The 14,217-nt window shown below is 37.9% G+C and overlaps 1 pseudogene; it reads right to left on the minus strand.

The window, feature by feature from the left end:
* Positions 1-2,655: 2,655 nt before the first annotated feature.
* LOC101717905 (ELL-associated factor 1 pseudogene) lies at positions 2,656-3,660 on the minus strand (annotated as a pseudogene).
* Between the last annotated feature and the right edge of the window lie 10,557 nt (positions 3,661-14,217).

The raw sequence follows: 14,217 nt of genomic DNA on the forward strand, positions 1-14,217 counted from the left end.
GAAGCATACCGTGCATTTCAAAAAGAAAAAGATTCTGCTACAGAAATAATGAGTGGAATTATTATGCAACTCTATTTTATTTATATTATGTTTCCTCAATATGTTTTACTAAAGCTTGCCATGGCTTCTCAGACATATCAGGTTTAGTCTTTGCACTTCACCTAAATGACTCAGTGCATCAGACACTGCATAAAGTAAAGGCAATTTAACAGTTTAGTTAGAAACTTCAGCATGGATATATTCAGCTTTGTCCAAATGTCTGGAATGTTTTCTCTGTCTAACCCCTGTACTTCACTGGCTAGTTTTCTCTGCCTCCTCCTCCACAGGCTATCAGCACATGAATGTCTAGTCCTGTGACAATAGTCTATGCTGTTACAGAGCTTATACCAACTAGAATTGAAGCAAGAAAAAGGTCAGTTTGCACTCACAGGGCACTCCACATGAGTCAAAACAGAGCGAGAGTCCATGAAGACGGGAACTACAGAACCCTGGACCTGGGGCCTGGAGGGGGTTGAAGGGAGCAGGGGAGACAGTGAAGGCTCATACACAGGAAGAAAAATTCCAATTTAGCTGGCATGAAGATACCTGTGAAGTCATCTGTTGGGCCTCATTCTTGATTTCCAAAGAGAAAAAATTCCTTAATCGGCTGAGAGACAGAAGCACAGAAGGTTTTGTGTAGAAAACAAAAACCAGAGCTGTGCTAGAGAATAACCTGGGTAGGACAGATGACAGGGGAGAGGGGCTAAAGCACAGGAAGCTTGATTCACCAAGCCTAGTGCCACATACAAATATTTCCTATAGCAAAAACATCTTAACAGGCTAAAAACCACAGTTCCATCTACATCAAGGCTTGGGGATTGTGGGTAAATAGGTGTTTTAGATCAGGTTCTTGGAACCTGCTCCAATTTGAGCAACCTAAGAGCAGTGAAATAATTTTCACATCCAGCAACAATTCAAGTCTCCAATTGTGATCTTTACCTTCCCTGAGCTACCATTACCACAGAATTATAAAGCAATAATCAATCAGTTCATTATAAATAAGTTCCTACCTGCCACCCAATCCATTGAGCTCTCATGGTGGTCAAAGACCCCACCACAAGTATTAGCACATGCCTACAACCTACACTGGAGCAGAGTGCTCCAGGTGTGCTGCAAGGCAACAGCTCCTCCTTCCATTTTGTCTCACTGGAGTCACTTATATGGATGACAGAACTTTCACCAAAGCCCCCCATCATGGACTATCCCATTTCCTTTGTAGGTCTAGACTGTTTACCTCCACTAGCTAGGGAGAGGCCATCTAATTGGAGGAACCAGAGAAAGGAAAATCATTATTAATGTTTTAACAGCAACAGAACCAAAGTACATAGGAATTTCTTAGGACACATTCCTTCAAACTACAGAAATAGGCTGCTCCATACTAATCATGGGACATTCAGTCAGTATGGAACATTTACTAGTGACAAGTTGACAACCACATCAGATTCATTTGGAAACTGCACACTGTAGAAAGCAATCTTGTGATTTTCTTCTAGTTTTATACAAAAATAAAAACTAGTCTAGGAGTCAGGCACAGTGGTACAAAATCATTAGCAGAAAGATCTTATCAAAGAATGTGCTCATTCCATATTGCAGAACTCCTATCTAGATTTTGGTTTTTGGAAATTTACTGCTGGCTCATTTTTGTTCAGAGAGGTTTCTTTTCTACCCCTACCCTATTCCCATTCTACTAAAAAGCCACTAAATAAAAAACACCTAGGATGGATCCACATGGAACTAAAAGCCTCAATTTAACTGAGTCACATGCATCGACATGCTGCTGGCTTAATCTGCTCACCTCACTCAGCCTAAAGCATTTAGGGACTGTTGGGATCTGAATTCTAGCTGGAAGTACTCAGGGCTTTTATCTTTTTGAATCCGGTAAAACGTTAATGTACACTATAACTTCTGTGTATAAAAATCTCTGATTCCATTAAGTGAAACTCAAGGGAGGGAACATGGACTGGGAACAGAAGACTGGTAATAAACCAGCCACGTGCATCCCTTTCCTGTAAATGAGGAGATTGAGCTAGAGTGTCTTCAGAGTCCAACCCAGCTGACACTCAAAGACTCCCCTGAAGTTCATTTCTACCCAGGTTTGTCAGGTTTGGTTAGACAAACTTCCTTACTGCTTTATGTCAACAATTTAAAGTGGCTGGAACATATTTCTATGCTGAAGTTTGAGGTCTCCCTCTTCTTCCTTATCCCTCAGATGGCTTCATCTCACTGGTGCAGACCATTTCAGGTCTACCAGCCAAACTAATGGCTGCTGAGATTTAAAACTGAATCGCTGACCTGTTCAAGACATGGCCTTTGAGTAGCCCAGGGCACAATTGTATTTTTCATTAAAAATGTTAACCAAATAGAAATATAATTCTGTTAGTTCTTCTATAGATCTATTTAAACTTTGCAACAGGAGATTATTCAAAAATTACATGAGAAAAATTACCCATCACCACTAAGTTAAAGACTTGAATATCAGAGAGTTCCAAAGCCTCAAACTCCTTATAGGCACTGATCCACGACATTTTCCTTGTGGCAATGGACTCTGTGAGAAAGTAGCCTGGTCTTGTTGCATCATGTTTATGCACCAGGAAGTAGATTTTGAAAGACCAGGTGCTAATCATCACTGTCACTGTCAGATTCACTCAACTGCAGGTCTTTTCTGAGAGTGTTCATGAGCTGGTTGCTTCCTTGTGGCTGACTGGTTCCATTGGCAATGGCCGGCCTGCTGTTGTAGGGCTGCTGGTGTGACGGCTGTGGAGGAGAGGCTGGCCATTGTCCTCACTTCCACTGCTAAAGCTGTCATCTTCACTTCCTGAGGTGCTCTCAGAGTCTGAGGAGCTGCTCCCACTGCTGCTGCTCGTGTGCTCAATAATGTCAACTTCAGCCCTTAGCTCTCTTTTGATGTCATCCAGCTAAGGTTCAGGTGAGGGGTTGTCTTTCAAAGGAGAAGTTTTGGTTCCAACTGGAGGCTTTGTTGGAGCTCTGAATGGCACAGGAGGTGGAGGTGGAGGTGGAGGTGGCTGTGACAGCTGTGGGGGCCGAGTAGGCTGCTCTTCCATTCAGGCCTGGATTTTACTGCTCCCCTCAGCTACTGTCTTCTTGACCTGAATGATGCTACTGAGTTTCTCCAGTACATATTCACCAGTGTCATGATCAATAATAAGCACACAGTCTTTCTGATAAGGCCATTTATTCCCCTTGAACACAGTCGTTGGTGGCATGGATCCAGGAATATGTGGCAGCGTAATTGTGACTTCATCTCCTTTGCCAACTTGAAGCTGTCCTTCGCAGGAAGTGTCTACAGATGTTGACTTAAAATCATAGTGAATGGTGTGGAAGGAGGCCCATGGCTGCTTCTCAAAGCTCTCTCTGAGGCACAGGCAGTGTTTCTCACGGTCCAGCAATGGGTTTGTAGTCCTGTTCATGGCTCTGGATCAATGCTCTCCCCTCGAAGCCTCAACCCCAGCTCCCCGACCTGTGTCCGGAAGGGAGCACACTTTGAGCCTGGCCCGGGCCCACCAGGGGCTGGAAACAAGTCTCAATACCCTCTTCTTCTACTATAGGATATGTTAGAATTGTTTTGGGAGGGAAACACATCCTGAGCTGACCTCTCTCCATTACCTTTCTCCCTGATGCTGTTGTCACTATGACCCAGGTCCTTAGCATGCCCTTCACCATTTCTTGAGTGAGAGATACTTCTCAAGAGTCAATCTCTACCTAAGAGACTCTCCTCTTGCTTTCATCTGTGCCTTTTGAGCACACATCTTCAGGTCTACTATTGAAACTCCATGAGAAATGTACTGTATTCCCAGTGCTGTGCCCTGTGCTGCAGAGAGTTCTGGGCAACCCAGTCTGTCTGAGCATCAGTCCCTTCATTGTTTTTAAAGGGTACTGAGAGAAATAAAATGAGATAATGCATGTGAGAGGACTATATTGTTTTTTTCTAATATCACTACTCCTTTAGTGTCATGGACACACTCATCCAGTTAGTTTGCTTCTACTTTATTCTAACATATTTTTCTCATCCTTCTATTTCTAAAGTCCCTTTTTTCCCTTATGTATGGTCTGACTTAGCTTTGTTTCTTGACTTCCCTGTCTTTTAACATACCTTTATCTCACTCAGAGGCAAACATCAAATGGGCCATTACCAAACTCAGACTCAGGGCCATTAGAAGAGATTTTGTGCAAAGGCTGATGTGCATCTTCATGCACAAGTTTACACTGATGGTTTCAGCTCTGGGACAATATTCTGGCTATTAGCAGCCAGAGCAACCTCAGTTGGCCAGAGAAGAGTTATGGCAAACAAATAAGAACAACTCTATGTATGTTTCTGGGGTTGAAGGAGAAAATACTGTCTGCCAAGTGTCCAGTTCAAATGCTTTGGTCCCCATAGCAGTGAATGGTTGGAGCTGCATATATAACAAAACCACTTTCTACATCCTGCCAGATCTGACTTCTAATAGTTTGTTTTGTTAAACAAATTTCTATCTATGTTCATACCTTTTTCTTCTATTATCTTTATCCAGTTTTAGGATTAGCACAATGTTGAGTTCCTAAAATGAGGGGAGAAGTGTTCCTTTTTTCTGCTTTGTTTGATATAATTTATCAGTTAAAATGTATATGAGCCTACTGTTGTCATATAGGTAGGTTTTCAAGCTAGGAATATACTTTCTTTAATAGGTGCTATTCAAATTTTATATTTCCTCCAGAGTTAGTTTCATTAATTTGTCTTCCAAGGTACTTGTTAGAAGTTGTCAAATTTATTTCAAAAAAGATTTTTGTAATATGCTTTCTATATCCTTTTAAATTCTGTAAAATCTGTGGTAATGTCTCCTAGATCTTGATATTGTAATTTTAAAAATGTATAATTGATATTATGTAACAGGAAGAAAAGGTCTAAAGGTCCAGGGGAAGTGGGAGGGGTAGGGGAAAGGAAAAAAGGGAAAGGAAAAAATATGAGAAAAGGAAAAAAATGGAAACAAAGTCTTTGCAACTAGGGAAGGGTGGAGGGGGTGAAGGAAGGGCAAGGAAGGGGAAAAAAAATAAGAACTGAGCTACTCATGTAATGGTACAAGATCCCAATGATGAATGTAACTGTATTTTGTACCTAAAATGTACCAATAAACTTAATGTGAAAAATAAGTAAATTTGTTCTTTTTCAGGAGGGGGTTATTAGGATGAGTACATCCTGAATTTGCTTCAGACCTAGCATCTTCCTGAGGATGGCTGGCTGTGCCTAAGTATAACAGTGTGATTGAGTATCTGTGAGCATTTTGGAGAAAATATCATCTGTTTATGGCCTCCCTAGGGTAAGACATTTTTAAGAATATATGAAACAATTCTGTTTATTCCCACTAAAGGTCATGCCTACACATCTCTTTTCTTTATATTATATATACAGGTATATATATATATATATATATATATATATATATATATATATATATGGCCATATGTCTGAGAAAAAAACTAAAAGACAGAACTAAGAGAGACAGAAAGAAGGGCACCAGGGGAACCAATGCCAGTACAACTTACAAAGGTCCTGGTCCTTCCAAGCCACCCACTTTTATTGGTAATCAATTGAGGTAAAGGTGAGCTACATACAAGGGTGAAATTATATGCGAGGATGCACAGTCATGAGGTTTCTATGGCAATTAATGTAAGCAAGCCTGGTAAACAACAAGATAAAGCATTGTCAAATTATGAACAAGAATAGACAAAATATATAATTGTAATTAGAACATTGTCCTTCTAAGTTAAAAAGGTTTTAGTTGTGAGTATGGAATTTGGGCATGAGTTACTCTGACTTCAGCACATAGGCTTCTATAAATAAGCCAATTGTGGGGTTAACTCTTCACAGCCTCCACTGCTTACAGCCTGCTTTGGGCATAATCAATATTGCAGTCTCCTGAAATGGTACACTTTTGATATCTCTATCTATCTATCTATCTATCTATCTATCTATCTATCTATCTATCTATCTTTCTATAGATATAGATATATGTCACATTCATCTTAGGGAATCTGTACCTGTACATAATGTATCTTGATTCTTCTTTCTTCCCCATTCCTCCCTCCTCCCTTCAACCCTTCTTCTGCTCCCCATTTACAAAAGCTTTGTTTCCATTTTTTTCCTTTTCCCTTCCTTTTCTTCTCCCCTAGCCCCTGTACCCCCCCCTTTTTTTGGTACCAGGGATCGAACTTGGGACTTTGTGCTTATGAGGCAGATGCCAGAATCCTTGCTCCCCTTTTTATTACCACTCTTATCCAAAGGAAGGAGAATGTGAGGGGAAGGCCTTGGTTTTTACAATTTGTTAGATTTTTAAAAATTAATTAAGGAGTTAATGAAGTTTGATTTAACAACCTGAATAAGACAGGAATGTGAAACAAAAAAGTATCTTCCCCCTATACTTGTGTTCAGTCCACTCCACTGAAGGAAACATTGACAGGATGAAAGGTAGTGACCTACCTCACTCTTTATATATAAGCATTCAGATTTGGTTTTGACATCACTCCATAATACCACCATATATTTACTGCAACTTGTTTTACTGCTTAAAATTATGGCTTACCCTCCAGTCAATATATGGATAGAGAGAGATATCTTGGAGGTAGAGATGTAGCTAGAGATAAAGAGTTAAGAAAGACAACAGAAATAGTGAGTACAGAATGTACTTCTTGGTCAAATTTCTCTACTGATGAAGGAATATTCAAACATTTGCAACTTTTAAATTTAAAAAATGAGATGAATTGGAAAAAACATTGCTTCTTACTTATAGTCTTTGATTAGTCATTTGCAATTATTTCTTTCTGAATTATTCTTTTGCATTTATCTTTTTAGTAAGTGCCTTATTCATGGTCCTTTCAAATTGTGGAGAATATTTGTATGTTGATATTTAAATATTTCCTTCTTGTTCAAATTAGTTGAAATTTATTTTACAAGCACATTTTTAAAACTTTAAATGATAAAGTGTTTATTTATCTATAGTTCATAGCCTTGATGTCTCCCCATAATTATATTGAAGATAAGCCTCATATATTAAAAGCATTCATATAGGTTTTACTATTCACCACTTATAAATATGAGGACACACTTATGTGTGATAGGCTTGCACAAATTTACAAGAAAAGTCTAAGCAAATTTTAATTTTTAGTCTTAATCTGCAAATGTAACATATTGAAAATAATTTCGAAGTATAAACATGTCATCTAAGAAGAAACTTAATGATTTTTCTTCAAGTACTTTCATACTTATTCAGTAATCAGTATATTTTAAAAGAGTAGTTTCTTTTCCTATTATTATTATATTTTAATGCTGTTTCAATCAAGATTCATCCTTCCCTTTCCCATTCTTCATTTTCTTTCTCTTTATCTGTTTTACTTTTTCTTTTTAATGTTATGCTATTTTATTTTATTTTTATGCTATAGTAAATTAGTGTAATTTTATTTTTTAATTAATTAATTTTATTGGTATGTTTTAGATATACATAATGGTCATATACAACATAGGGAATTTGTACCTGAATATATCTTCATTCTTTTTTCCCCATTTTCTTCCCCTCCCTTCAACCCATCTTGCTCTCCTTATTTAGAAAAGTTTTGTTTAGATTTTTCCTTTTTAAATTTTTCTTCTTTTCTGTCCTTGTATTTTTTTTTTCTTTTTCTTTGTTTTTTTTTTTTTTTTCCTGGTACTGGGGATTGAACTCAGGTCCTTGTGCTTGCACAGCAGGTGGTGAAACCACTGAGCTAAATCCCCAACCCTTTTCCATCCTTCTTCCCCCCCCATCACTCCTTTGTTTCCCTTCCCATTTGAACATTTTGAACATTTTCTTCCAATTTTCCAATATCTGTTATACATTTTGGTCCTTATTTACCCTTTCAGTTTCTCACATCAGAGAAACAATACGATATTTAAACATGTGTGTCTGATTTATTTCTCTTAAAAGTATGGTCGCAAGGTGCATCCATTTACTTAGAAATGTCTCAAGTTTATTTTTCTTTATGACAGAGTAGTACTCCATTGTATATATATAAAAAAAACGCCATCTTTATTCATTCATTGGTTGATTGGCATTTGGGCTATTTCCTAGCTTTAGCTATTACAAACTATGCTGTTATAAATATGGGTGTGGAAATATCACTGCGGTATGGTGCTTTTAATTCTACCAGGAAGATACAAGAAAGAGGAATAGCTAGGTGAAATGGAACCTCTGGTTTTAGGGAGTTTTTTTGAAGAATCTCCACACTGATTTCCACAGTGGTTGCACCAGTCTACACTCCTACCAACAGTGGAGCAGGGTTCCTTTTCCCCCAACAGCTCCACCAGAATTTGATATTAGTTGATTTCTTGATAGCAGCCATTCTTTCTGGGGTGAGATGGAATCTCAGTGTTGTGTTAATTTGCATCTCTTGAATGACCAGTGATATTGAACATCTTTTCATGTATTTATTTGTCATTTGTACTTCATCTCAAAAGTGTCTATTCATTTTAGATGCCCATTTTTGGATTGAGTCTTTAAATTGCACAGGGCATGTTTTTAAAATTTATTTATTTATTTATTTTTATTAAATTCTTTTATTGGTACATTGTAGGTATACAACACAATTACATTTCTCATTGGGAATTGTACCTTCACATAATGCATTTTGGTTCTTATTTTTTCCCCATTCCTAGCCCTCACTTCACGCCCTCCACCCTTCCCTATTTACAAAGACTTTATTTCCATTTTTTAAATTTCTCATCATTTTTCCTTTCCCTTCTTTCCTTTACCTTGCCCATCCCACTACTCCTACCCCTTTGGAGCTTTTCTTCCTATTTTACATTATCAATTATTCATTCAAATCATTGGTACATTTTAGGTATACAATATAATGACATTCATCATTGGAAATTTGTACCTTTACATAGTCTCTCTTGGTTCTTATTTTTCAACCTTGCCCAGCCCTCCCTTCAACCCCTCCATTCCTCATTATTTACAAAGATTTTGTTCCTATTTTTCCATTTTCTCATATTAATCGCATTCTCTTCTATCCTTTCCCCTAGCCCTCCCACTTCCTTCCCCTTTGCCCTTTTCTTCCTATTTCACATTACCTATTATACATTTAGTCCTTATTTACACTTTCAGTTTCTCACACCAGAGAAACTATTCGGTATTTATTCATGTGTGTACTATTTATTTCACTTAAGAGTATGGCCTCAATGTGCATCTACTTAGCTATAAATGTCTCTAATTTCTCATTTTTTATGGTTGAGTAGTACTCCATTTTATAAAAAACCCATATTTTCTTTATGCAGTCTCCAGTTGATGGGCATTTGGGCTGTTTCCAACTTTTCACTATTACAAACTCTGCTGTTATGAACATGGGGTTACATATATCACTGTGGTATGATTCTTTTAATTCTTTGGGGAAGATCCCCAGCAGTGGAATAGCAGGCTCAAATGGGACTTCCAGTCCTAGTTCTTTGAGGTATCTCCATAGTGATTTCCACAGTGGTTACACCAGTCTACACTCCTACCAGCAGTGGAGCAGGGTTCCTCTTTCCCCACAGCCCCACCAGCATTTGTTATTGGTTGATATCATGATAGCAGCCATTCTTTCTGGAGTGAAGTGGAATCTCAGTGTTGTTTTCATTTGCATCTCTCAAATGACCAGTGATGTTGAACATTTTTTCATGTATTTATTTGCTATTTCTACTTCTTTGTCTGAGAAATGTTCATTTCAGATGCCCATTTTCGGATTGGGTCTTTAAATTTGGGAGGTCTGATCTTTTTAAATTCTTTACAGATTCAAGTTAGTAGACCTTTGTCTGAGGAAGAGCAGGTGAAGATTTTTTCCCACATTGTGGGTTGTCTCTTCACAGTGCTGGTGGTTTCTCTTGCTGTGCAGAAGCCTTTTAATAAGAAGAGATCCCACTTGTTGATTGCTTGTGCTAGTTCACGGGCAACTGAGGTTTTGTTCATAAAATCTTTTCCTACACCAATGTCTTCAAGGGTTCTACCTAACCTCTGTTCCAACTGGTTCAGAGTTTCTATTTTAATATTTAGATCTTTAATCCATTTTGATTTTAGCTTAGTGCATGGCAAGAGATATAGGTCTAGTTTTAATCTTTGGCAAGGTGAAGCCCAATTTTTCCGGCACTATTTATTAAAGAGGCTATCTTTCCTCCAGTGAGGGTGTCTGACTCCTTTATCGAAGATGAGATGGCTGAGTGTGTCTGGCTTTGTTTCTGCATCTTCTAATCTGTTCCACTGGTCCTCAAGTCTGTTTCTTTGCCAGTACCATGCTGTTTTTATCACAGTAGCTTTGTAGTAGAGTTGCAGGTTGGGGATTGTGATACTCCCTGCCATATCTCTGTTACTTAGAATTGCTTTTGCTATTTTGGATCTCTTCTTGTTCCAAATGAATTTTAGGATTGTTTTCTCAAGGTCTATGAAATATGCTTCTGGGATCTCAATTGGAATTGCATTAAATCTATATAGCAGTTTTGGAAGTATGGCCATTTTCACTCTATTAATCCTTCCTACCCAGGAGCAGGGGATGTCTGTCCATTTCTGATATCATCTTCAATCTCTCTTTTCAGAGTGCCATAGTTTTCAGAGAAGAGGTCCTTCATTTCTTTCATTAGATTGATTCCTAGTTATTTCAGTTTTTTGGATGCTATTGTGAAAGGAATTATTTGCCCTATTTCTCTCTCAGTGAGTCTGTCATTGGTGTAGAGGAAAGCTATTGAGTGTTGACCTTTTAACCAGCTACTTGACTGAATGTGGTTATTAAGTTTAGAAGACTTTTGGTGGAGTTCTTGGGATCTTCTACATAGAGTATCATGTCATCTGCAAATAATGACATTTTGACTTCTTCATTACCTATCTTTATTCCTTTTATTTCTTTCTCTTGTCTAATTGCTGTGACTAATGTTTCCAGAACTATATTGAACAAGAGTGGTGATAGTGGACATCCTTGTCTTGTTCCTGATTTGAGTGTGAAGGATTTCAGTTTTTGACCATTTAGTATGATATTGGCTGTTGGTTTTTCATAGATGGCTTCTATCAGTTTGAGGTAGAGACCATCTATTCCAATTTTTTGAAGGGTTTTTATCATAAATGCATGTTGGATTTTGTCAAATGCTTTTTCTGTCTATGGAGATAATCATATGGTTTTTGTCCTTGGCTCTATTGATATAGTGTATTACATTTATTGATTTGTGTATATTCGATCATCCCTGCATCCCTGAGATGAATCCCATTTGATCAGGGTATATGATCTTCTTGATGATCTTCTGCATTCTGTTTGCCATTATCTTATTAAGGATTTTTGCTTCTATGTTCATTCTTCAGTTTCACCTATAGTTCTCTTTTTTGGTTGGGTCTTTCTCTGCTTTGGGGATCAAGGTGATGCTTGCTTCCAGGAATGGATTTGGGAGTATTGCTTCCCTTTCAATTTCATTGAAGAGTTTCAACAGTAGTGGCAGTAGTTCCTCTCTAAATGTCTTGAAGTTTTCAGCAGTGAAGCCATCAGGTCCCAGGCTTTTCTTAGTTGATAAGTTTTTAATTATGTTTTCAATTTCATTGGTTGATATTGGGTTGTTCAGAATTTTTAGGTCTTCTTCGTTCAACTTTTGTAATTCATATGTATCTAGGAATCTGTCCTTTTCTTCTGTGTTGTCCATCTTATTGGCATATAGGTTCTGGAAGTAGGTATTAATGATCCTCTGGATTTCTGCTGGGTCTGTTGTAATTTCACCCTTTTCATTCCTAATTGCATGGATTTGGGCCTTTTCTTTCCTTTTTCTGACAAGGTTGGCTAAAGGTTTGTCAATTTTGTTGATTCTTTTGAAGAACCAACTCTTGGCTTCATTGATTTTTTTGTATCATTCTCTTAGTCTCCATTGCATTGATTTCTCCTCTGATCTTTATAATTTCCTCCCTTGTATGAGCTCTGGGGTTGTCCTGCTCTTCTTTTTCTAGAAGCTTGAGGTTCAGCATCAGGTTGCTTAATTGGGCTAGTTCTGTTTTCCTAATATGTGTATTCACTGCTATGAATTTCCCTCATAAGACAGCTTTCATTGTGTCCCGTATATTCTGATAAGTTGTATTGTCATTGTCATTTAATTGAAGGAACTGTTTGATTTCTTCTTTAATTTCCTCTGTGACCCATTGCTTATTCAGAAGTGTGTTGTTCAATTTCCATGTGTTTATGAAATTTTTTGAGTTTCTTTTGCTATGGATCTCCAATTTCATCACTCTATGGTCTGATAATACACAGGGGATAACTTCAATTCCTTTGCCCTTACTTAAACATGTTCTATGTGTGAGTATGTGGTCTATTTTGGAGAATGACCCATGTGCAGCTGAGAAGAATGTGTATTCTGATTTTGTGGGGTGGAAGACTCTGTAAACATCTGTTAAGTTCATCTGTACAAGAGTTCGATTGAGTTCTAGTATTTCATTACTTATTTTTAGTTGAGTTGTTCTATCTATTTGTGACAGTGGGGTGTTGAGGTCCTCCACTACAATTGTATTAGTGCTTTTATGACTTTTCATATCTGTTAGTATTTGTTTTATACAGTTGGGTGGACTAGTGTTTGGTGCATAGATATTTATGATTGCCATCTCTTCCTCTTGGATTCTTCCCTTTACAAGGATGTAGTGTCCTTCTTCATCTCTCTTAATCAGTGTTGGTTTGAAATCTATTTGATCTGCCAAGAGGATAGCTAGTCCTGTTTGTTTTTGGCTTCCTATCACATGGAGTATTGTTTTCCACCCTTTAACTTTCAGTCTATGAGTTTCCTTTTGAATTAAGTGTGTTTCTTGTATGCAGCATATTGTTAGGTTTTGCTTCTTGACCCATTCTGCCTGTCTATTTCTTTTGATTGGTGAATTGAGACCATTAACATTGATGGTTATAACTGAAATGTATTGACTTGTCATTTCCATGACTTGTTCTTTTTGTTGGGTTCTCTCCTTTTACATTTAATTTCTTGTCATGCCCGATGGGTTCATTCTGCTTTGCTTCCTGGGGTTGTGATCCTCATTGTCTGTTCCTAGTATATTGTGTAATATTCTTTAGAGTGCTGGTTTGGTATTCATGAAGTTCCTAAGGTGCTCTTTGTCATGAAAGTATCTTATTTCTCCATCCATTTTGAAAGATAGTTTTGCAGGGTACATCAATCTGTGTTGGAGACTGTTTTCTTTTAGGGCTTGGAATATGTCACTCCAAGCTCTTCTTGCCTTGATGGTTTGTGTTGAGAAGTCTGCTGTGATTCTGATGGGCTTTCCTTTGTATGTGATTTGTTTCTTTTCTCTGCCTGCTTGGAGAACTTTGTTCTTCTGTTGTATTTCTGGAATCTTAACAATTATATGCCTATGTGTAGATTTTTTTTTTGAATAAGGCTATCTTTAGTCCTATATGCCTCACTTATCTGTATGTCAAGCTCTTTTCCCCTGCTTGGGAAGTTTTCTGCCATTATTTCTGTGAAGAGATCTTTCATGTCATCTACAGGCTCTCCTGTTTCTTCATTGAGCCCAATGGGTCTTAAGTTATTCTTCTTTGCATCATCTAGCAGCTGCTGGATTGATTTCTCCTGTTCCTTTATAATTTTGAAGCAATTTTTCTTTTCCTGGTCACTAATTGCAATCTTATCTTCTATATCTGAAATTCTGTCCTCACATTGGCTCATTCTGCTGTGTAGACTTTCAGTGGAGTTTTTCATCTCCTGGAAATCTATTTGCATCTGTTTTATGAATTCCATTTGTTTCTTATGTTGGGATTCCATCATATTCCTGAGTTCCTCTGTAGATTTATTAATCATATCTTGCACTAGGGGCACAATTTCTCCTGTTATCTGAGAAATTATTTTTGTTTTAATTTTTTCCAGATCCCCTTTTGTTGCCAGTTCAGTGGGTCCAGGTGGTTGAGTATCAGAGTGTTCCATCTCATTTCCCTTTGGGGTTGCTGTAGGTGATCTGGAAGTCTGGTTTTGAGACTTATTTACATGTTTTCTCAATTTGCTTGGGGTGGGAGGCTTTTAGCGCTTGCACAGATCACCTCCTCTGAGCTGGGAGAGGTGGGACAGGGGCCAGGAGCAGCAGTAGGGATGGTGACCCAAAAGCCCTTTCCTGCGGGCTGGGAGCAGTGGGAGGGATGGTGGCTGGGAAGCCCCTTCCTCTGGAACAG

The sequence above is a fragment of the Heterocephalus glaber genome, unplaced genomic scaffold (genome assembly GCF_053883595.1).
Source record: "Heterocephalus glaber isolate CG9 unplaced genomic scaffold, H.glaber_assembly_v1.0 deba00000122, whole genome shotgun sequence".
NCBI classification, from domain to species: Eukaryota; Metazoa; Chordata; class Mammalia; order Rodentia; family Bathyergidae; genus Heterocephalus; species Heterocephalus glaber.